Source organism: Biomphalaria glabrata, chromosome 16 (assembly GCF_947242115.1).
Source record: "Biomphalaria glabrata chromosome 16, xgBioGlab47.1, whole genome shotgun sequence".
NCBI lineage: Eukaryota > Metazoa > Mollusca > Gastropoda > Planorbidae > Biomphalaria > Biomphalaria glabrata.
The window spans coordinates 5,654,120-5,679,255 of NC_074726.1; the positions used below are offsets into that span (position 1 = coordinate 5,654,120).

The 25,136-nt window shown below is 37.5% G+C and overlaps 1 protein-coding gene across 9 annotated transcripts in view; it reads right to left on the minus strand.

Moving 5' to 3' along the window:
• The window catches only part of LOC106069198 (cephalotocin receptor 1-like), a 97,876-nt gene that overhangs the window by 22,946 nt on the left and 49,794 nt on the right, over nucleotides 1-25,136 (minus strand). The gene's annotated exons all lie outside the window — the stretch shown is intronic.

Here is a 25,136-nt window from a genome sequence, read left to right on the forward strand (position 1 = left end):
ACCGGGCGCAACAGAATGAGACAACATATCTTTTGGAAGCTTAAAGTCTGGACGAGCGAAATCTGCCCTTCAAAGCTTATTTTTTCATTCAACAGTACCATTGGAAATACTGAAATAAGAGAAAGAGGGAGATGGAGAGAGAGACAAACTGAAAGAGAGAGAGAGAGAGACAAGACAGACAGACAGAAAGACAGAAAAATACAGACTCTGGCCCCAAAACCCTCCTATAGAACAAAAACAGGAGAACCTTTGATCTCAGACATAGGATTACTGATCTGAACCCTCCGACATGTAAAATGAGAACGAAGAAGAAGAGAAGTCAGGTAATTAGATTTGGAATAGATCGAAACAAACAATAATAAATCGGTGCAATTAGAATTTTTTTTTTAAACAATCGTTTTTTTCGTTTAGCGCCAATTTCATGTTTTTAGCTTTGCCAATGCGCTATGATCCTATCACTTGTCAGGACCAGTTTGGAAAAAGGGGCGTGAGGGGGAGAGGGAAGAAGAGGGGCATCTCCGTTAATTTGATCGCATTTTAAATACATAAAAAAATTACGACTTGAATTTGAACTCAGGGCCCAAGCCTCCTCAAGGGGACTTATTCTATTTATACCAGCAAATCTGTCAATTACTATTTCTTTCCCTTGCTTGTTAGCAAACGAAATAATTTATTACCAATAGCTAATTAATTAATTGGTATATTTTTTTTTATTCCTGTTTTGTCTGGTACAAGAGATACATGTGTTCAATTTAAATTTGATCCGAGATAGGGTGTGGGAGAAATAACGAGCACAAGCCTTTTACCTAACAGACAGACAGACAGACAGACAGCGTTACTATAAGATTTGTAAAGAAATGAAACATTAATTACACAGCATCTTTCATAATACAAAGCAGCAATTGCTGAATGTCAAACTGTTAAATGTTATCTCTTGTACGGTAAAGATCTCATTAGCACATTGTTAAAAGCCAGTTTAGCAGAAGGAAGGGGAGAGAACAAAATTCTAACAAGTGATGAAAATCCCAGGGCAACTCGTGCTTTGTATACATCAGCACCGGGCGATGACAGGTTTAAAGCAGGTAATGTGTATGTGTATGTTTATGATATGGGCAACAGTGTAGAGGAATTAGAGGCGGGAAAGGGGTGAAACTCTAGTTGCACTGGGATTGGTAGATGAGATTGGTATGTTATATGTCCTACTAACAAGTAGAAACGTTTGATTTGTTGGATAAAATAGAAGATTTAAAATACGGGGTTGCATTATCTGAATCTATCTCTTGTTTCTCTAAATGTATAATACTTGTTTCTCTCTCTCTCTCTCTCTCTCTCTCTGTATCTCTGAATCTCACTTTGCGTCAATTACATTCACTTTGTCTCTTTCGCTGATTGTATTTTTTGTCTTTCTATCTGTCTTCTCTCTCTCTCTCTCTCTCTCTCTCTCTCAGTTTGTCTCTCTCTCCATCTGCTTCTTTCTCACTCTGTCATTCTGTCCCTCTCACTGCCCCTTTTATTCTGTCTCATTGTTTTTCTCTGTATCTTTCTCTCCTTCACTGTCTCTCTATCTTTCATCTTCGATCTCTTTCTCTCTCTCTCTCTATCTCTCTCTCTATCTTTCATCTTTGATCTCTTTCTTTCTCTCTCTCTCTCTTTCTCTCTCTCTGTCTTTATTTATCTTCCTGTCTGTCTCTAACGATCACAATCTTTCACTTGTTTTGCCTTGTATGCGTGTTTGTATGTGTGTGTGTGAGAGAGAGAGAGAGAGAGAGAGAGAGAGGGAAAGAGAGACAGAAAGCAAAAGAGAACATTAAATGTAATGTTGACTTTGTGGCTGAGTGGTTAAGCGCTCGGCTTCGGAACCTGGGGTTCGAATCTCGATTACTGCATTAAAAAAAAAAGCAGGATATAGATACGTTATGACAAAGAACATCAAAATCTCTTCTTAAAATAAACCAAACATCTTTCGTCCAAAGCAACAGAAACTATTATAACATCTAAAACTTAATTGGCGAGCATTATAAAAGAAAACTTTAATAAACAGATTTCCTTATTTGCAGATGTAACTCCTGTTTGAATGTCAAATAGACGCAGACATCCAATCTTAGCTTCATTCATTCAAGTGGCTCCCTCTACAATGCTAACTTTCCAGTGGGCGACAGAGCACTCCAAAACAAACCACTTGGGCCAAAGAGAGGAACAGAGAATTGCATTGACCGTTAGATCCTATCCCCCGTACTTCTGATGACGTCCACGACAGTAGATTGATTTAACAAGGACTTTGGATGAGGTGGGGGTGGCAGGAGTGACATTGTGTTGTACATCTGTATCCATGTATTGATCAATGCAAGCAAAAGCAAAATATAAAAAAAATCCTTTTTTATTTAGAAAAAAAAATAATAAAGCTTATCTAAAGGGGAAGAACTGCGTCCTTAAAACTATATCAACCAATGATGTACGAATTATTTCCCTTACTCGATATTAAGCTAAATAATTAATAACTAATTATTAATTGATTCATTTAGTATTTTGTTTCTCGATTCGTGTTTTGCTAGGTACTATAAATAGTTGTTTAAAGTATCAACTTGATCGGAGAATGTTTGAGGCAGAAATAGCGTTTTTAGCTTTTTAATTGCCTATGCCAAGACGTATGCTACATTTAGAGCAGAAGACGTAGGGCGTTTTTAGCTTTTTAATTGCCTATGCCAAGACTTATGCAGAAGACGTAGGGCTTCTCTAAAACTGATACACTCCCAGTCGAAAAAGAGTCTTAGCCTATAATTATTTCCCTTCACATTTAATGCAGGGTGGCCAAAACGTAGGTTTACAGTAATCACACAGACTATTTATTTCAAACTTCGACACTTAAACAGCGGGAAATTCGTTAGACCTGCTAACATAAACATCAACAACTCAATCTCGCAAATGCTTCAAATGTCCTCTTTCAGAATAGCAACATTCTTCTAATCTCTCCAGGACACTCTGACGAACAGTACGGCTAGGAACTTCAGCCACATTAAAGCTAGTTTAATAACAGTAAAAACTACTTTTAGGCCACTCTGTATAAAAAGACATTTCATTAAAACCGTTGTTTAACTGTAAGGGAAAAAGCATTTGAAAAAAATCTTTTCAATGCATGTTTTATATAAAACAACGTAGGATGATGACGCCATTATCGGGAGAATAACAATCAACACATACTCTCGAGTCAAAAGTTTGTTTTTTTCCCCCACATCGAGTTGACGTCATTAACTGATTACAGTCGTAGATATTTACCGGAAGTCTTGGAATTGTTGCATTGCGAACAGGAAGCAGAAGACGGAATAGAAGTGTAAGAGTATTTACATGTAGAAGACTTGTCTGGTACAAGGTAGTCTAGATCTTGTAAGCGTCTCAGTCAATATGTTATTGTGGAAGCTTGTTCTTAAGTCCGAAAGAAAATGTCGAAACGTGGGAAGAGATCTAGATTAAAACTAAATAATTAATTGTTTAAATCATGCGACTTTTATGGATATCGATGAACTGTTTTACATATTACGTGTGGCTCATTCGGATAAGTTGATTAATACCCTACCCTTAAAGTCTTTATTCAAATCCCTAAAGAAGCCAGGGGATTTTTTATCTGAGACTAAACTTAAACTTCTCAAGTGCTTTTATGATTAACATAAACCACTTCAAGAAGCTTCTACCCTTGCAATAGTTAGAGACGGGAATGAATCCAACCGCAATGAAAATATTGTTAAAAATACTATTTTAAAAACCAAGCTTAAATAAAAGAAAGAGATGCACAATTACTGCTATATCTTTAAATAGTGCACGATTTATCTTCCCTTTCTATATATAAAACAAAATTAATTAATTAATTAGTAATAATTGATTTAGTACAATAGTAAAGTTACCCTTTCAGACCTTGCGGTCTATAGGGAAGATGATGTTAAGGTCATTTGTTTCTTTAGTCAACGGTTAATGAGCAGGGTATAATGTGGCCATCACCGACGACCAACCGCATTTACTTTCCCCAATTAAATTCAGGTACCCATTAGAGTTGGGTTGACTCAGGGGCGCCCTAAAATCCCGAAGTCCCAAATCTTCACCTACATTCAAACTCAGGGCCCCAGGTTCCAAAGCCAAGCGCTTAATCACTCAACCACCGATGACTGATAACATATTGGTTGATGTGATTGGTTCGTGTGTTGTAATCTACAATAAGTAGTTGCGCAAAGGTCCGAGAATGGGACGTGGAAGAATTAACAAGTACAAGGTTTGGACCAGACAGACAGAATGAACGATATAAGCTTTGCAACAATGATGATAATATAAACTAATGATTTTTACTTTGAATGATTATATTTCACGAAATCGAGCCACCTGGACTACACATGGGCCGAAATTGAGATATTCCTGTCTAGGTTTGAATTTCGCAACAACTTTTAACTGTGAGCTAACACTTACTGAGTTTTTTTTTTTTCATTCAAATAGAAAACGTCACATCAATACACGCATCAGACGTGACCAATAGAGGGCCTCAACATAGACCTGCAATGTCACAACTAGTGGGCAGTTTAGGCCAATAGCTAATGAGATGCCCTTGTACCTTAGCGAACTGATTACTCCGTATGTCCCCCAGAGCGCCCTGCGCTCAATTGACTCAACGCTTTTAGTGGTGCCGCGTTTCTCCCTCAAAAGCTACGGCCTGCGGGCTATTTCAGTGCACGGACTAAAGGTTTGGAACTCACTCCCCATTGATCTCAGACTGACAACACGCTACACCAATTTTAAGAAGAACATTAAGACCCATCTGTTTAAAACTTTTTTTTAGATTAACTGTCATTCTAGCTGTCGTGTTTGTGTTTGTAATATTATTACAGCGCCTTGAGCCTACATTTTCGTTTGTTAACAGCTCTTTATAAATAAAATTATTGTTATTATTGATAGCTCGTTGCCACGTCGTACACACATGTGACGTGGCAAAGAGCTATTGGTCTAAATAGACCACAGGTTGTGACGTTGCAGGCCAATCAGGCCTTCTATAACGATGGGTCTCACAAACAGACCAGCAAAACCGACATACTAACGCGCCAAGACGAGAAAACATAAATACGCCAACATCCTCTTTAGCCTTCACAAAGGTCAAAGGTGATTTCAGACTCGCTCGAAACAGATCAATTCTCTGCCTTCACCTTTCCCCATCAGAGCCAATCAAAGACACGATGACAGACGAAGATTCCGCCAACATCGTTACGGTTTCGCTGTTCGCATTAGCACCTCGCTGATTGGATAGCGATTTGTCGCAATCGTCTGCTCCATTACTTAGGCGCTCCGTGAGCCCAATTCTACTAGTACTGGGACTTAAGGCTTTAATAAAAGTAGGTAGAGCTTACCAGGAGACTAAAGATAGTTGCAAACAAGCATTCAAAGTAGGTGACTTGCTATCACAAGCATAGGTTAAAAATAAAATAAATTATAACTTTTATATAGCGCTACTTTCATGCTTATAGCATACTCAGAGCGCTCCACTTTCATGCTTCTAAGTATGCTCAGAGCGCTATAATCCAATCTTATTTGTGAACCTGTGGGGGAGGGGGTATCTGGGAGAAGGTTGCCCGAGCTGCCTTTGGCCGCTCAGTAAACACAACTCTGCTTCTGTCGGGCGTCGAACCTCAAGCCTTCTTGATAGGGAGCCAAGCCACATTCAATTCTCTCCCACACATCCCATTTGTACATCAACGTATCTCAATAAGCAGCTTATATTTCCGTTATTTATACCAACAGTAAATTAACTAATTAGTGAACTTTTTAATTGATTTATGTTTTGTTAGGTACATTGACAAATTGTGCAAAGTTTCAACTGGTTCCGAGAATGGGAAATGAAGAGACAAAACGTGAAAACCATTTTTTGACCAGACAGAGTAAGTTGATATTAGCTTTGTAAAGAAACTAATTATACGAATAAAGAAAAGACAGACAGAATAATGGGAATAGCGATAGAGATGGTAGATGCTAGAGATGGGTGCGATAGGGCTGGAGTAGAGGGTTTGTGTGAGGTGGTTGGATCAAGGCTAGTGTGAAGGTTGGATCAGGGCTGGTGTGAAGGTTGGATCAGGGCTAGTGTGAAGGTTGGATCAAGGCTAGTGTGAAGGTTGGATCAAGGCTAGTGCGAAGGTTGGATCAGGGCTAGTGTGAAGGTTAGATCAAGACTAGTGTGAAGGTTGGATCAAGACTAGTATGAAGGTTGGATCAAGACTAGTGTGAAGGTTGGATCAAGGCTAGTGTGAAGGTTGGATCAAGGCTAGTGTGAAGGTTGGATCAAGGCTAGTGTGGAGGTTGGATCAAGGCTAGTGTGAAGGTTGGATCAAGGCTAGTGTGAAGGTTGGATCAAGGCAAGTGTGGAGGTTGGATCAAGGCTAGCGTGAAGGTTGGACGAAGACGTTTGTTGATGGTTGGTGATGGTTGGTGCGAGAAGGTTGGTTTGGGATAGTTAGTGCCAGTTTGATGATAATAACCATTGCCCCACTACCAAGGGATGAGAAGAGGTAAAGAGAGTTACTTCTTGATGCTCTTGATGTTAAAGAATAATAAGAACGTAAAAGAGTCTGGCCAGTGACTATATAGTGACTGACTTCTTACAGTCTCCAAATACAAAGTCGAAGCAAGCTCCAGGACGTCTATTTATCTACCCTAACTCTTTATTGAATGCAGGCTTCAATTTCCATTTAAATGTCTTCAAAATAGACCGAATCTAATTTTAAGATGATTATATTTTGAAAAATAAAATAATTATGATGGTCAAACCAGAGTTTTCACAGCGTAGCCCATAAGTTAGTTGTTTTTTTTTTCACAGATACACATGAACTGTCCAAATTCTAGGATCGTTAGTGCCATTTTCTTTATCCGTGTCCAAGATGATTAAAGGAATATAATTTACTTCCTTAATAATAATAAGAGAAACAAGACGCTGTTTTAGAATGAATGCGTATGAATGGAGAACGGAAATATCCATTTTTAGATCAATCTACTAAAATCTCGAAGTTTTTTTTTTTAAAAAAAAGACTAACTTGTTACGTCATATCCTCCTTTTAGAACAACTAATGAAAATGGCTAATGGCTGAGAAAATCGCGTGCACTTTACAACTTCTACAAATTACGGAAAAGTAGCAAATACTATTTTTGGAATGACAGAAATAAAAATCTGAATCCAAACTTCCGCTGCCTTGCGGCTATACCCAAACACGGGAAAGGCTTCGGGAGAGAACCCTAAGGAAAAACCAGGAGCTGGTGACCCTAGGCAGATTGCAGCACACTGTGCTTCAGTTTGGCAGAGCCTGCGTCGCTACTGATCCCAAACTGTATCGGATATTCCGTTCCTTTGGTCTCATCAGCTGCTTGGAGAGGGAGAAACTGCTGTGTGGGCGACATCGTTCCGACCATAAACAATGCGCAGGCTTTCATCTCGCTTGTTCGGGATGAACCATAGTGGTTACGACTGAAGGATGCCACAAACGAGTTGTGCTTGATCTCATACAAGTCGTTATCTTACAAGAGGACACAGAGACTTTGTTACAATTTGATTGCACTTAATAATAGCAACTCGACATGTATATTGAACTTTACACCCGAATAAATTTGAATACATTTAGAATACATTAGGTCATCCAGGTGTGTATTCACATTGCCAGGATTAGAAACTCTATCAAACGGAATGACTCGATTAACTTCCCCCTGTAATGTGCCACTTACATCTATATTGCTTGGCATACCGAAGATCCAGTGAAGATGCTGATAATTTATGATGATTGATGGTGATTTATAATCGTCTGGGAACACACCTAACGTGATATGGAAATCCCCTTCGAGGCTTAGAGAATAAAATTTTATGTCCATGTCGATTTGATAAGCTTTTAATGTATGATTGAACACTTTCTGTTGTTTTATCGTTGCCCTAAGGAAGGCATTGTGAAGAATCTAATAACGTTTTCTTTGTTAGAGAACAGACGAAGATTCTTAGCGAGTTATTTTATTACGTTATATTTTATAAAGAGAAAATTAAAATGGAACATTGCCATTGTTCATTTTATCACTGTAATTAAAAGTTCAAATTGAGTGCTAATGACATTACTAACACTAAACTTATTTCATCTTTTTGAGTGCTTGGATTTTACATTGATGTCTTTTGAATACATTAAAACTAGACATTAAAATATGCTCAAGCTGTAGAGAGGGAAGGGCAAGTGGAGACTGGGTATCAGAGTCTGTGTCTCAGGTGAACAAGTTAACGTTTAACAAATGTCAGGTACAACAAATGTCAGGGCAACTAATGTCAGGTACAACAAATGCCTTTGTACAAGTAATGTCAGGTACAACAAATGTCAGGACAACAATGTCAGGTACAACCTATGTTAGGTACAACAAATGTCAGGACAACAATGTCAGGTACAACCAATGTTAGGTAAAACAAATGTCAGGTACAACAAATGTCAGGGCAACTAATGTCAGGTACAACTAATGTCAGGTACAACAAATGTCAGGAGCTACAAATGTCAGGTACAAGTAATGTCAGGTACAACAAATGTCAGGTACAACAATGTCAGGTACTACAAAATGTCAGGACAACAAATGTCAGCGCAACAATGTCAGGTACAACAAAAGGCAGGTACAACTAATGTCAGGTACAACAAATGTCAGGTACAAGAAATGCCAGGTACAACTAATGTAAGGTACAACAAATGTCAGGTACAACTAATGTCAGGTACAACAAATGCCAGGAGCTACAAATGTCAGGTACAACAAATGTCAGGTACAACAAATGTCAGGTACAACTAATGTCAGGTACAACTAATGTCAGGTACAACAAATGTCAGGAGCTACAAATGTCAGGTACAAGTAATGTCAGGTACAACAAATGTCAGGTACAACAATGTCAGGTACTACAAAATGTCAGGACAACAAATGTCAGCGCAACAATGTCAGGTACAACAAAAGGCAGGTACAACTAATGTCAGGTACAACAAATGTCAGGTACAAGAAATGCCAGGTACAACTAATGTAAGGTACAACAAATGTCAGGTACAACTAATGTCAGGTACAACAAATGCCAGGAGCTACAAATGTCAGGTACAACAAATGTCAGGTACAACAAATGCCAGGAGCTACAAATGTCAGGTACAAGTAATGTCAGGTACAACAAATGTCAGGTACAACAAATGTCAGGTACAACAATGTCAGGTACAACAAATGCCAGGAGCTACAAATGTCAGGTACAACTAATGTCAGGTACAACAAATGTTAGGTACAACAAATGTCAGGTACAACAAATGCCAGGAGCTACAAATGTCAGGTACAAGTAATGTCAGGTACAAGTAATGCTCTAAACAACAAATACATGTACAACAAATGTTAGTTAAAACAAATTTCAGGTATAACAAATGTCAGATGCAACAAATGTTAGGTATAACCAATGTCAGGTACATCAAATGTCAGGTACAGCAAATTTCGGGCATTCTTTAGGGCTAGATGAAATTAACTATAAGGTGTCTAAAAAAAAAACTTCAACGGGATTCAACAACGCCACCATACCCCCCCCACCACCACCACCACCCTTCACGGGCTAGAAAACATTTCCGAAAAATTGAAGGCAGAACAAAACAACAACTCGGCTCTGACTGGTAAAGTTCGTCAAGCGGACAGACAGCAGATTGAAATGAAAGGTTACTCCCCCGATCTAATAGTCTGTGGAACATGTACTAGTAGAGTCTCAAAATCAAATCAACCGATTCAACAAAAAGCCACCTGCACTTATAAATATATTATTCAAGAAAAGTCTCAGTCATTGTCCATTTACTTGATCTTTCTAGAATGCTTCTTAATTTGAATAAATGTTTAAGTAAATCCCAAAAGTCCTAAACACTTTGACATTTCACAAGTTTGTTTTTCTATGTATTCAACCCACATTGTGTCCGAAATCTGCTAAATCCAATTTTTTTTCACAAACACTGGTCTCCATGGAAACAAGAAAACTCATCAAGCTTACAATGTCAACCGTTCCCACAATGCCACAGGAACAGTTTTACATAAATTTAGACGAAATCAAAAGATTTGCGGGGGGGGGGGGGGGGGGTGGGGGGGAGAAATAGGTGTAGCATGACCAGGAAAGTAGGCAAGATGCCAGCAGGTATTACTACACAATGTAACTAAACCTAAATCTTTAAGAGAAGAGGTACATTTTTTTACTTGATTAAATCGAAAGAATATACAAATTTTAACAAATTATTGAATGAGTATGTTACAATATTTTATGACATTTATTTCAACATTCCATGATCTATGCTTCATTGACTCAGTTTTTATTATAAGTACATATCAGGCGCTGTGGCTGGGCGGTAGAGCACTTGGCTTCTGAACCGAGTGTCCCGGGTTCGAGTCCTGGTGAAGACTGGTATTTTTAATTTCGGGATCTTTCAGCGCCTCTGAGTCCATCCTGTTCTAATGGGTCACTGACATTAGTTGGGGAAAAGTAAAGGCAGTTTGTCGTTGTGCTAGCCACATGACACCCTCGTTAACCGTGGGCCACAGAAACAGATGACCTTTACATCACTTGCTCTATAGATCGTAAGATCTTATTTTACTTACTATGTATCATCATTCTGTTTCGAAATAGCTCTCAATACTGCAAGATTAGTTTTAAATTTTTTAACCAAACAAGAAAACATTTAAATTAATTAATTGCCACTAATTAATTAATTAATTGGTTAATTTTTAGACTGATTCGTGAGCTATCATCGACAATGAATAATTGTGCAAAGTTTCAACTTAAGCAAAAATTGGAAGTGGGAGAAATAACGTCGACAAGATTTGAACCAGACAGACTGACAGAAAGAGATGATATAAACTGTGTAAAAAGTACAAACAAGTTGATCTCGTATTCCAGTCATGTTTCATCCTCTTCCCCAGAACAACAAGACAGACTGACAGACAGACTGACAGGAAGAGCTGATATAAACTGTGTAAAAAGTACAAACAAGTTGATCTCGTATTCCAGTCATGTTTCATCCTCTTCCCCAGAACAACAAGACAGACTGACAGACAGACTGACAGGAAGAGCTGATATAAACTGTGTAAAAAGTACAAACAAGTTGATCTCGTATTCCAGTCATGTTTCATCCTCTTCCCCAGAACAACAAGACAGACTGACAGACAGACTGACAGAAAGAGCTGATATAAACTGTGTAAAAAGTACAAACAAGTTGATCTCGTATTCCAGTCATGTTTCATCCTCTTCCCCAGAACAACAAGACAGACTGACAGACAGACTGACAGGAAGAGCTGATATAAACTGTGTAAAAAGTACAAACAAGTTGATCTCGTACTCCAGTCATGTTTCATCCTCTTCCCCAGAACAACAAGACAGACTGACAGACAGACTGACAGGAAGAGCTGATATAAACTGTGTAAGAAGTACAAACAAGTTGATCTCGTCCTCCAGTCATGTTTCATCCTCTTCCCCAGGACAACAAGACAGAAGCTTAAGGTTGATGAGATATTTGCTTCTTTTTTATTTTACGTCACTGCACACCACAGACACGTCGCCTAATGACCCCATCTCCTGTCCCTGGGTGGCCGTGATAAGAGATGCAGGCAAGAGAACTTATTCGCGCGTGAATCACTAGACCATAGGTGGATGGATATATGTGTAGGTTTGGAAGTGTTTGCATTTATAAGATGAGCTTAGAGCTGTAGCTGTTTGAAATGGTTGGTGCTAATGGGTCTGGTGTTTCATTGAATTTTTTTATAGCACTTTCTACTGTGTTCCGGAGTGTACAAAGGATGGCTGCCTGGTCGTGCGGTTTGCGATTTATGGTCGGTCGAGGGTTCAAACCCTGCCCGCTCCCATCCCCCGTCGTCCAGCGGGAGGTTTGGACTAGGAAGTTAACTATCTTCAACTCTGAAGGAACATCCGAAACATATGTGAAGTACGCGAATCAATGTATAATATTTATATTTTCAATACTTAAGATCTTCAGGTTGGCAACACTGTCCGGGTTAAGAAGTGTCTGCATATAACATGCCCGTAATATAGTCTAAATGCAGCCCCGGAATAACGGCAGTTCGTAAATCATGGCATAACCCTTTACAAACTGAAGAATATATACTTTTTGGACTGAAATATACATTTTAAATAGTTGTTTTGGAAAAGAAGAAAAAAAATGATATTAAATTTACAAGTACTCAATTTCCTTCTGTCGAGAATGTGACATGCTTTTAGATACAAGTATTATTATTACAAAGTGTATTTTAATAATGCTTTTGAAAAACTGTATTGGGCCTTCACAAGAATACTGTCCCGGGACAACCATTAACTTAAATTCGGCCCTGTGTGCAAATATATTACAGTGACAGTTTATCAAAAGTCTAAAGAGCATTTAAATAAATCTTAAAGACTTACGGTGAGGTTTCGGCCTCTTCAGTTCATGGTTACTGTATCATTAAAAGACTAATTAAAATGTAATATTTGCAAAGCTTGCTTTAAAAAATATAATTAAAAAAAAAAAATACACAAAGAAAACAAAACTCTCATTTTGTATTTTCATTTCCTTGTAATGTTGACATATTATCTCCCTTGTTTTTCTTCGTTCTCAGAAGCAGGAAGTCAAGCCCATACTTTAAGCTAACATTGGGGAGACTAGATCTTCATGTTTGTTTGGCCCGGAGATTCAACCTGGAATCTGTTTGCCTTTGAAGGAAGAATTTATTTATTTTTTTTTGCAGGACAGAACCTTTTTTTAAAAAAGTAGCTGATGATGCCCATTACTGATTTGTTATATCACATCAGGATAAGAGACATACATTCATGTGGTCGCCTACTAGTTCATTATTTTAGTCCTTCGCGGTACACATATTCAGACGTCGCCTAACGCTAGGGTTCCGCAAAACACTAGGGTTGCGCAGAACAAAGTTTGGGAGAGTACCATGGACGTATGTGCGTCGTTTATACCACCAAGCACTATTAAGCATTAAGCAGTATTTTCGGGTTAAAAAGAAGGTGTCTACTGTAATGACTAACACGTAATATATTTTTTTAAAATCTTGTTTAAAAACAAAGCTTATAATAGGGGGAAAAACCGCATAATCACTGCCACATATCTCAATACTGCAGGAATAAGCTCCCTTTTTCTATATATAAACATTTATTTAATTACCACTAATTGATTAATTAATTTGTATTTTTTTATATTGATTTATGTATTTCCATCGACTGTGAATTATGCAATAAAATCTCATATTGATCCGAGGATGAGAAATAGGAGGAGATGAAACGTGTACAAAACGTATTGAAGGAAGTAACTCCACATACCCAGCCTCATCTCTCAATAGGTAGCATTTATTTCCTCTTTTCAACACTTCAACACCATACAAAATAATTATTAACCAATAAGTAATTAACTAATTGTTTAATTTTTTTATTATTGTTTCATGTTTTGTGAGGTACAAGAAATGATTGTTTAAGCCTTAACCTGATCCGTGAATGGGTGTGGGAGAAATAACGTTATCACTACTTGTACCAGGCAGACAGGGTTTCGTTGATATAAGCTTTGTAAGAAATCTAAGCATTCATTATTTATCATCTTTCCTTCACGGACCCCCGTGGACATCTCATAGACCCCCGTGGACATCTCATAGACACCCGTGGACATCTCATAGACCCCCGTGGACATCTCATAGACACCCGTGGACATCTCATAAACCCCCGTCGACATCTCATAAACCCCCGTGGACATCTCATAGACCCCCGTGGACATCTCATAGACCCCCGCGGAACATGGGGCCTGAGTAAAAACACGCCACTCTCAAAACAAAAATATTTTTACAGAAACCATAGGAAAAGCAATCATTCGTACTATTTTATGAAGTTTAATGAGTCAATATTTATACTATCGATCGCATTGTTTTAAAATAGTTTGCTATGTTTTCTGGTAGTGGGTGTTTTAAATTATTGTTACTATATTTATATAGTTCGTCGATTGTAGTTCGATGATGACCACTTTACTTTGTTACTATACTGTATACTATCTATAGATTAGCCTCAAGTATGGAAGAAGTGATTTTTATATTTAAAAAAAAAAAAGCAAAGGCGGCCCTCACCTGTAATTGTTTCAATTCGTTCATGGTCAGTTGGACCACCTTCTTATTTAGTGAGCTTAAATACTTCTAAAAGGGCAATTTGAATGGCGACCAGAAATAGATGGACAAAGCTGGATTTGGCGGATGGAAAGAGCCACACGCTGAACAAGGGGAGGAAATCGATGTTTGCGCAACACTTCGTTTCTTTTAAAGATTTTTCTGGTGAGCTTGATTAAGTCCCCTTACTTTCAGAGCTTTTGTTTTAACATTGTTTGCTTATTAGACGGACATATTTTAAACAAAAAAAGAGCTAAAAATTCTTTTTTTTTTTTTTAGCTTTCATGTCTTTGATATTTCAACAAATGTGCTGGTCCTGAAATAAATGTTTCCATATCATTTTGAATACAATCAATACGCATTGGAAATGTTTAGAGACCACAGAGATTGAAAGTGCGTATATTAAAGGCACATTCATCGTTCCTTATGCTAGGACAAGTGTGTACAAATGCTTCTTCTTCACTGGTGCTATTAGAGCGTGGAATGGGTTGCCTGAGACAGCCAGGAAAACCAGTGACTTGGCAGAATTAAAGTCATTGGTTAACATGCATGAGTAGATGAATGATGCGTAGGACGTAATCATTTTTTTGTTTTGAAGTAACGTCTGTATTTTATAAGATATATTTCCGTTACATTTGCTTTCTTAAACCTGTGTCAAAAATAGCGGTAATTATTATTAGTATTTCACTTATGTAATGGTCAGCGAACACTGGCCTCTTTTTTACCCCGTGGTCATTTGAAGAAGAGGTCTGACCACTGTAAGCATTGATTGTAAAGAGATATCTCTTTTGTCTAGGTTTTTTTCTGGCTTCCTTATCTCGATGGATCTATAGGTCAGGCCTATCTAATAAAAACATTTGATCAATGAGCTATTCTTAAGTGTGTTTCTTTGCTACTGTGACTCAGGGCCGGCCTTAGGTATAGGCAAGTTAAGCAGCCGCATATGGCCTCCTATAGTTAGAGAACAATATTTGCGAAACATGGACGAAATCTCAAACATAGCAGAACTCTATGAACTGAAAGTTATGGTCAAAGACGCCAGTTGATAAGTGTAATTCAGTGACGCCTAAGCTACGGCCCGAGGACCAAATCCGGTCCTTGAATCCATGCTTTCTATCCTAATTTTGGCCCCACAAAACGTCAGCTGACATTGCATAATGAAGCTGTAGAGTTTGGGCTCAGTTGAACTCGTCTAGATTTTTCTGCTGGTGTGGTCAGTCAAACACGTGTAGAAAACATTTTTCACCTAACTTAACACTTTGACTACACATCATCAAATCTAAAGTGGTTCGATAAATCATTTAGCGGCAGTACGTTATACAAAAAAAAGTAAAAGTTCCTACTTTCAGATCTTGCGATATATGGGGCAGATGATGTAAAGCGCATGTTTCTGTGGCCAACGGTTAACGAGGTTGTTATGTGGCCAACACAACGACCAACCCCATTTGCTTTTCTCCATCTACTGTCAGGTACCCATTCAAGTTTAGAGGACTCATGAGTGCCTTAAAAATCCCGAAATTAAAACTTCCAGTCTTTGCCGAGAATCGAATTCGATACCCTCGGTTTGGAAGCAAAGCATTTTACCACTCAGCCACCAAGCACCACATAATTTTTATTGAAACTGCTGTTGAAGTAGCAGCACATGTATTGATTGAGCATTGTAACATTAAATAATGGACCGAAATGCTACAGTTAAATAGCTTTTCTTTGGGTGGCACCATTATAATTAGTTTAGAGTACAGGTAGTAGATATCTAAGTAGTAGATATCTAAGTAGTAGATATCTAAGTAGTAGATATCTAAGTTGCAAAAACAGGCCATTCTTGAGCGAGCAGAAGTGTAAACGACATTACCAGTGGGAGCAAACATTGTCAGGTCGACAATTGGAATACAAAAGAAGCACTTCTAGCTATCTTGGTACTAAAGGGAAAAAAAAAGCATCTATTCCCAGGCATACTTGTTTCAACTCGTTTGCCACTCAGCCTAAATGTCTATTCGCCATATATAATATGTAATGTTTTAATTAAAACAGAAATACATGTTTGTCTTCTAAAACATTATGCATGGTTTTACTATTTGTAAAGGTTAGAGCAAAGATAGATGCAAACTTTATTACAATATGGTTGATGAGATTTTAATTATTTAGAAGCAGATACAATTACACTAGACTTAATCTTCTACTTACATATGCACAGCTTAGTTTTTACTGTAAAAAAAAAAAATCTTGTTTCATATGAATGTTTTTTTTTCTAGGGAGTGTCGATTTCCGAGTAACTCAATCTGAAGCCTGACTCAGTTCATTCAGATGCTTGTTTCATTTCAAAGATCGATATATTTTTTTCTTGTGCAGACAAATTACAGATATTCTTTTCCTTCACTAATGATATATTTCTTTTAACTTTGACATGTAATCAAAGAAAACACAATTTGTATATTTAGAGAATGCGTGCGTCTAAGAAGCTACTAATACAAAAATACTATAACAGCAAGCATCTCCCCAATCAAAACATTGGATGTCCTGATATTTATTTATTGACTTTCTATAAACAATTTTTTTAGATTTCACCAAAAAAGCTGTACGCAGTAGTGATACAAAAGCTGCGTTTCTAAAAAAGCCTATTAGACGCATGTAGTTAAGCTTTGACTGTCCAATGTTAGGGCCCTGTAAACATTTCAAAATTAATACATATTTGCGAATCTAGGGGACTCCGTACGGGTCACACACTTGCAGCCGCTTGAAGAGCGCTTTGAGCTCTCGAGAAGGGCCACGTCGTGGACCCCAAGACGCCTATTCGGAGTTTTTTGAAAACATCACTTAGCCCCCTGGTATCGATTTCGAAGCCCTGTCACACACTTTGAACATCCCTACGTCCGGGATCGAATACTTAAAAAGAATAATGTACGTATACAGATTTTACTTATTAACTCTTTCTCTTCTAACTGACGATACCATCGTTGATTCCACCAGAATGTAGTAAATAATTACGGAGAGAAAGAGTTAACAAGACAAGCTTAGACGCATCAGAAGGAAACATTTGAGAACGTTACAGGGATAGAGAAGAGCATGTTTTGATATACACTGCGGGGAAAAGTAGCAATAAAAGTAAGCTTTTTATATCATATAGGGATTAAAACTAACTATGTGTTTTTGGACGGTTGTTGATTTGTAGTATCAAACTGCTGGTAGACAAATAAACCGCTATGGGCGTATTACATCTTAGCATGTAAATCTTGAAATAGCTTGAATCATTTCTTTTAAGAACCAAACCAAATAGAACTTGTATTACAACATATAGCAATTCAACTTGACATAGAATGAAATAAATGTAGTACTCTTAAGAAGTCATTCAAAATTCTATTTTGAACAAAACCTAACTCACTACAAAAGCACGTGTTTTCACTCATGACATCTGGAGACGTCTCATCTACCTAAGACCGCTGACGACATTGCCGCTTACATTGCATCTTTCACAGTGCATAGCTAACTTCTTCCCACAATCATCATAGAAACACACACACACACACACATTCCATAACATTATAATATGCTGCTGGGATAGGTAGAAATAAAGCCAAGCTTCCATATAATACAGGGATAAAAGCTAGCTATGATATGCATTGAGTATAATGTAAGCAAGCATCTATAATCTTAATGTACTAATCTTAATGTACTTATGCAAATATCGATAATGCTAATGTATTAATGCAAGTATCGATAATCTTTATGTACTAATGTAAGTATCGATAATCTTTATGTACTAATGCAAGTATCGTTTATCTTTATGTTCTAATGCAAGCATTGATAATCTTTATGTACTAATGCAAGTATCGATAATCTTTATGTACTTATGCAAATATTGATAATGCTAATGTACTAATGAAAGGATCGATACTCTTTATGTACTAATGCAAGTATCGATTATATTTATGTACTAATGCAAGTATCGATAATCTTTATGTACTTATACTAATATCGATAATGCTAATGTACTAATGCAAGTATCGATAGTCTTTATGTACTAATGCAAGTATCGTTAATCTGTATGTACTAATGCAAGTATCGATAATCTTTATGTACTAATGCAAGTATCGATAATCTTTATGTGCTAATGCAAGTATCGATACTCTTTGTGTACTAATGCCAGTATCGACAATCTTTATGTACTAATGCAAGTATCGATAATCTTTATGTTATAATGCAAGAAAGCTCTGATATGTTGCACATCAATCTTATGTAGGGACATACTACCAAAAAAACTACAACAATGCATCGCGATCCAGATGACTGAACACTTTGGAAGCAGGCTTTGTTCAACGCTTTCAAAAGAATGGCGAACAAGAAAGCTATTGAGACCTCTGTAGAAAGATTGTAGTTGTATAAGCTACGCAATCGATGACCAACTGTGGGACAGCAATATTCTTCTGCAGAAAGAAAGCTACACCTTAAAGACATGTTAGTCCCCTAGAGGACATGACCTCACTGGAAATCAACATAATTGTACAGCGTTGGATAATTTCATCTTCTTTATTGAATTTACTTTCTCAGAAAACTCAAGTAGCCACAAGTACTGAAGGACACGGTATTGCTTCAAGTTGAAAGAATTCTTAGCAAGCAGCTAAGGAAATATTTGTTTCTTTTTTTTTTAATACAGGGGGCTTAATTTTTAAGCCAGGATATTGCATTACATTTCTGTAGCCTCCCTTGCGTTAGAAGACCAAAATCAATAAAAATAATTTCGGACAGTTGTTTTAACAGTAAAAAAACAAATAGAAGGAGGGAGCTTGGTGCGACCTAGGTTCCAGTTCTCCTGCTGGAGTTCATTGACTTTTTTTTAATGCGTCTTTTAGAAAGATGGTGGCGTGGTTGCTGAACGGTAAAGCGCTTGGCTTCCGAACCGGTGTCCCGGGTTCGAATCCTGGTGAAGACTGGGAATTATTAATTTTGAGATCTTTGGTTGCCTCTGGAGTCCACCCAGCTCTAATGGGTACCTGACGTTAGTTGGGCAAAAGTAAAGGTGGCTGTTCGTTGTGCTGGCCACGAGATACCCTCGTTAACCGTGGGAAACAGAAACAGATGACCTCTACATCATCTGACCTATAGATCGCACGGTCTGAAAGGGGGAACTACTTAATAACAATATTGGAAATAACAAGCGTAAACAGATCTCAGCCAAACCATAGGTAAGGACCAAAGCGGTTAGCGACCATATTGCTTTCTTAGCGTCCTCTACCAATGCAAGGGAGAGCATTCTATTTCATCTGTCCTACAGAGTCGACGAACTCGCCAGGAAACTTCTCTTTCTTATTTATTTATAGATCTGGCTTTGTCTTGTCAACGCGGTACATGCGAGACAAAGCTTATTAAATGTATTTAGATTTTCGGGACAAAAATAAGAGATTCGTTAGATTGGCTTGATTTCGGATATCGTCAAATGTAAAAAAAAACAACAAAAAAAAAAAAAAAACAGTACCATTTTATTTTATTTAGCACATTAAAACTTAATTTCATGTAAAATGAATTTGTTTACTCTAACCCAGGGGTTCACAACCTGTGGGTCGCGACCTCCTTGGGGGTCGATTGACAAATAGTCAGGGGTCGCTTATGTCCATCGAAAATACGGACTTTTTTTTTCGTCCATTCCAACATGTAAATCTTGTGACATATTTTAAGTTTTTCCCATTGAAATTTACTAGATATATTGTTATTCGAGGATAGATGTTGCAGACAACTGAATCAGAACTGATTTCGAACATTTTGATTGTCCAACAGATATATTTGTATAAGTTTAAATCAATGCAGATTAATGCATAACGTATCGTTATCAATCTAGACTATCGTCTGCTGACTGAAAGGCAAGTGTTATTCATTGTGCTTAATATGCTAAAGAAGCAACTAGTGCAGACTTTAACATTATTTTAAAACTTCATTGCCGAAAAATCTAACGTGAAATATCCGTAATATATGAACTAAACAATGTACGTTTTAAATAAGGTTGATTAAGGCATTCATACATTTGAATTTTAATATGTAAACGTTGTTTAGAAATCCATAACACATACTTCCAACCGTATCTGCTATCTATGGCAATGCAAATCAGATAGTTACATTCGGCCCTCAATTATAATTTTGTAACATCATACTTATAAACGAAAATAATCTAATGTTGGGGTTAGCAAATAAGTGAGGAATTGCAAAAAGGGGGTCGCCATGTTAAAAAAGGTTGAGAACCGCTGCTCTAACCAAAAAAAAATATATTCACCAATGTTGTCAAATGGTATATCGATATTGATTATAAATGTGTAGGACTATTGAAAGAAGAGATTATTCATCACATGTACTCTTGGCAAGCATTAGGGCGACACTTGGCCAGTAGCCCCCAAACCTAACGCAAATAATAAGCCGATTTCTCATTATTCAGTAGTGTGGTAAGTTAGACTATATAATTAGGCGCTGAAATTGATGACACTTAGGTAACTATGTGACGTAATTTACAAAGATATAAAATAGGGAGCGGAAATTGTGTGATGACGAAGTTATTTTTTTTTTGACGTATAGGGTTTCCTTCAATGAAGGCGTGTTGGGTTTAGACATTTTGTATAGCGACAGAGGCGTACAAGGTTTCCTCCTCTGATGTGGGATTAAGTATTGTCAATCATACAGTCATGAATCCTTTGTGTCATACATTTGTTCGATTTGCTATTATGTATTGGTGAATATTGGTGAATATCGGTGAATATTGGTAAATATTAACAAATATTGGTGTATATTGGTGAATATTGGTGAATATTGGTGTATATTGGTGAATATAGGTGAATATTGGTGAATATTGGTGAATATCGGTGAATATTGGTGTATATTGGTGAATATTGGTGAATATAGGTGAATATCGGTGAATATTGGTCAATATTGATGTATATTGGTGAATATAGGTGAATATTGGTGAATATCGGTGAATATCGGTTAATATTGTTGAAAAGATAGTGTATATTAGTTAAATACCAAAAGAAAATACACTGGAGAGGAAAGACGTAGACGGCGAAAAAGGGAACCACCGGCGGACAACAGTGATGACTGCACTGGATGTGGCAAAGTATGTAGATCGCAGCTGGGTCTACATAGGCTCGTGAAATAAGTTTCCTGAACTCATTAATCTTCGACTTCAAAGAAAAGACACATTAGTGCAACGCGGCCTTTTTCCTACATCGTCAGTAGTTCATTAGGAACTCGACTACACTGTGCTTGTCTAGCAAGCCTTTTATGGCAAGCCTAACAATATACTAGCAGAAATACCCGGCAGGACAGCGTGTTTGTTTTTTTTAATTAAGACAAAACCTATATAGCGGAACTAAAACTTTTTTTTTTTTATTAAGCTATCCCTCGCGTCCCTGTTTAATAGTTGGACTGTAACATAACATCCGCAGTGATCAAATTATCACTTATGGTAAGCATCACATTGATAACTTACAATTTCATGTATATGTTAGAATTAGATTTATATACATTAGAATTTGCTTAATATAACAATATGTGCTTAATTTTCAATTTTATTTATATATTAAAAAGTTAAAAAATGTGATACTTTGCATTATAAATTAGAATTTGACTTTAATATTCAAATTTGCTTTAGATATTTGAATTGTTTCAATCAATAGTCTCGAAGGTCCCCGGTTCGAGCCCCACCCACCGTCACCACACGTCGTTCTGCTTGAAGTTTGGGGTTAGTTGGTAATGATCTTCAAATGTGAAGGAACACCAGTAACTTGAAAAACATCAACAACATTTATGTTGCATTTATTTATTTCTCGATCTGATATGATAATGTGAACTTAACATTCCTGATGCTGACTGTCACACCACTGTTTGATATTGTGACATGTATTAGTTGTACACTAACATTCCTGATGCTGACTGTCACCTCACTGTTTGATATTGTGACATCTATTAGTTGTACACTAACATTCCTGATGCTGACTGTCACCTCACTGTTTGATATTGTGACATCTATTAGTTGTACACTAACATTCCTGATGCTGACTGTCACCTCACTGTTTGATATTGTGACATGTATTAGTTGTACACTAACATTCCTGATGCTGACTGTCACCTCACTGTTTGATATTGTGACATGTATTAGTTGTACACTAACATTCCTGGTGCTAACTGTCACACCACTGTTTGATATTGTGACATGTATTAGTTGTACACTTAACATTCCTGGTGCTAACTGTCACACCACTGTTTGATATTGTGACATGTATTAGTTGTACACTAAACATTCCTGGTGCTAACTGTCACACCACTGTTTGATATTGTGACATGTATTAGTTGTACACTTAACATTCCTGGTGCTGACTGTCACCTCACTGTTTGATATTGTGACATGTATTAGTTGTACACTAACATTCCTGATGCTGACTGTCACCTCACTGTTTGATATTGTGACATGTATTAGTTGTACACTAACATTCCTGGTGCTAACTGTCACACCACTGTTTGATATTGTGACATGTATTAGTTGTACACTTAACATTCCTGGTGCTAACTGTCACACCACTGTTTGATATTGTGACATGTATTAGTTGTACACTTAACATTCCTGGTGCTGACTGTCACATCACTGTTTGATATTGTGACATGTATTAGTTGTACACTTAACATTCCTGATGCTGACTGTCACCTCACTGTTTGATATTGTGACATGTATTAGTTGTACACTTAACATTCCTGGTGCTGACTGTCACCTCACTGTTTGATATTGTGACATGTATTAGTTGTACACTTAACATTCCTGATGCTGACTGTTTGATATTGTGACATGTATTAGTTGTACACTTAACATTCCTGATGCTAACTGTCACACCACTGCTTGATATTGTGACATGTATTAGTTGTACACTTAACATTCCTGGTGATGACTGTCACCTCACTGTTTGATATTGTGACATGTATTAGTTGTACACTTAACATTCCTGATGCTGACTGTTTGATATTGTGACATGTATTAGTTGTACACCTAACATTCCTGATGCTGACTGTCACACCACTGCTTGATATTGTGACATGTATTAGTTGTACACTAACATTCCTGATGCTGACTGTCACACCACAGTTTGATATTGTGACATGTATTAGTTGTACACTTAACATTCCTGGTGCTGACTGTCACCTCACTGTTTGATATTGTGACATGTATTAGTTGTACACTTAACATTCCTGATGCTGACTGTTTGATATTGTGACATGTATTAGTTGTACACCTAACATTCCTGATGCTGACTGTCACACTACTGCTTGATATTGTGACATGTATTAGTCGGGAAGCACGAAGTAAACTCTATATTTTTGTGTTTCAACTGAGAGACAAGAATCCACATCTGAATTGTGGGGTGTCCATCACATGGTTAGTCAGTAGTAGCCATGTTCTTAAAGTGTAAGGATGTCTAATGTCGTTGGTTCCATGAGTGTTACCAGTTGTGTACTCAGAGTATATTATTGGATAGAAGTTCATTTGGAGGCTCAATGTGTATTTCTTTATGTCTGGATTTGCTAGTTGTATTGTACTTCTAGGTTCTATCTGCTGATCAGAGACTTCATTGATTACTATTAATATTTGTTGTGCTGTGCTTGTGAAACAAGGCATCTTTAATTACACTAACAAGCACAATCAAATGTCCTCTAATAGTAGTGACACTAACACAAATGTCCACATTCACATATGACATCAACATTTACATATGACATCAGAATTTACATATGATAGCAACACTTAAATGCGACATCAGCATTTACATACGACATTGACATTTATATATGACATCAACATTTACATATGACATCAACATTTAGATACGACATCAACATTTACATATGATACCAAACACGGAATAAGAGCTGGGACTTGTACAGTGTTGGTTACAGATAAGGTCTCCACTGCAGGTCATCACAACCTGGCTTTTTTAGTTGTTCGAATTATCGGAGCATTTTAAAGGGAGGGAATGCTGACACAATCACTGCACACTTTTCCCAGTTTCCGGTGATGTTTAAAAAAAAAATCTAAACCTCACTCCTGAGTCTAAGTGGGAACAAACACGGCTAAATGCCACAACAAGGTAACCAGGAGGGGAAACAACCCTGGCAGTTAAAGACTCAATGTCATCCACAGCCTATATTTACTCAGGCCTTTCGTTTCATTGTCTCCCCATTTTACTCTTTCAACATTCGTTTATCCTCCCGTTTTGTAACACCAATCAAAGGCCTTTTAGCGTCAGTCGATGCTAGCGATAATTGCGCCTTTAATTGCCCGGCACACATATTGATATAGACGAAATGGGGATGGGGGGGTTTAAATGCCTTGTTTTCCATCGTAGCCTTTATTATGTATATGTCTGGCATGTATGCGTTCAACATATTGTAAAAATATATACAGTTATTAGACATGGCTGTCAATGGAGATTCGGGGAAAGGTTGATTGTGTGTTGTTGTTTTTTTAATTTGACAATGTTTGGTATTTGACGCATGCGGTAGTCTGTCTATCTTTTTTTTCGTCCAGTGGATAATGTGAGTGTCATATGGTCATATGGTCAGCATGTTGACCAGCCATATTTATTTTCTCCAATGAATGTATTAATGTTAATGCCTTTGTGGTGGTGCTTTTTTGAGATCTGACTTTTGCTTGCATAATATTAAAAAAAAAGGTTGATATAGTGACGTATACATGTGTCTTCACAATACTACACGTAAATCTAGAAGCATTATAGTCAAGCTATAAGCCGTTGGGAAGCGTGGTCGAGAGGCTAAGTGCGCTTGAACTTGGCTTGTCTTGGCTACCTAGAAGGGGGCTCGAGGTTCGACACCCGACTCGGGCAGAGTTGCGTTTACTGAGCGCCTAACTCCTAGATACCCCCTCCCACTGGTCCACAAATGAGATTGGACCAAAGCGCTCTGAGCATGCTATAAGCATGAAAGTA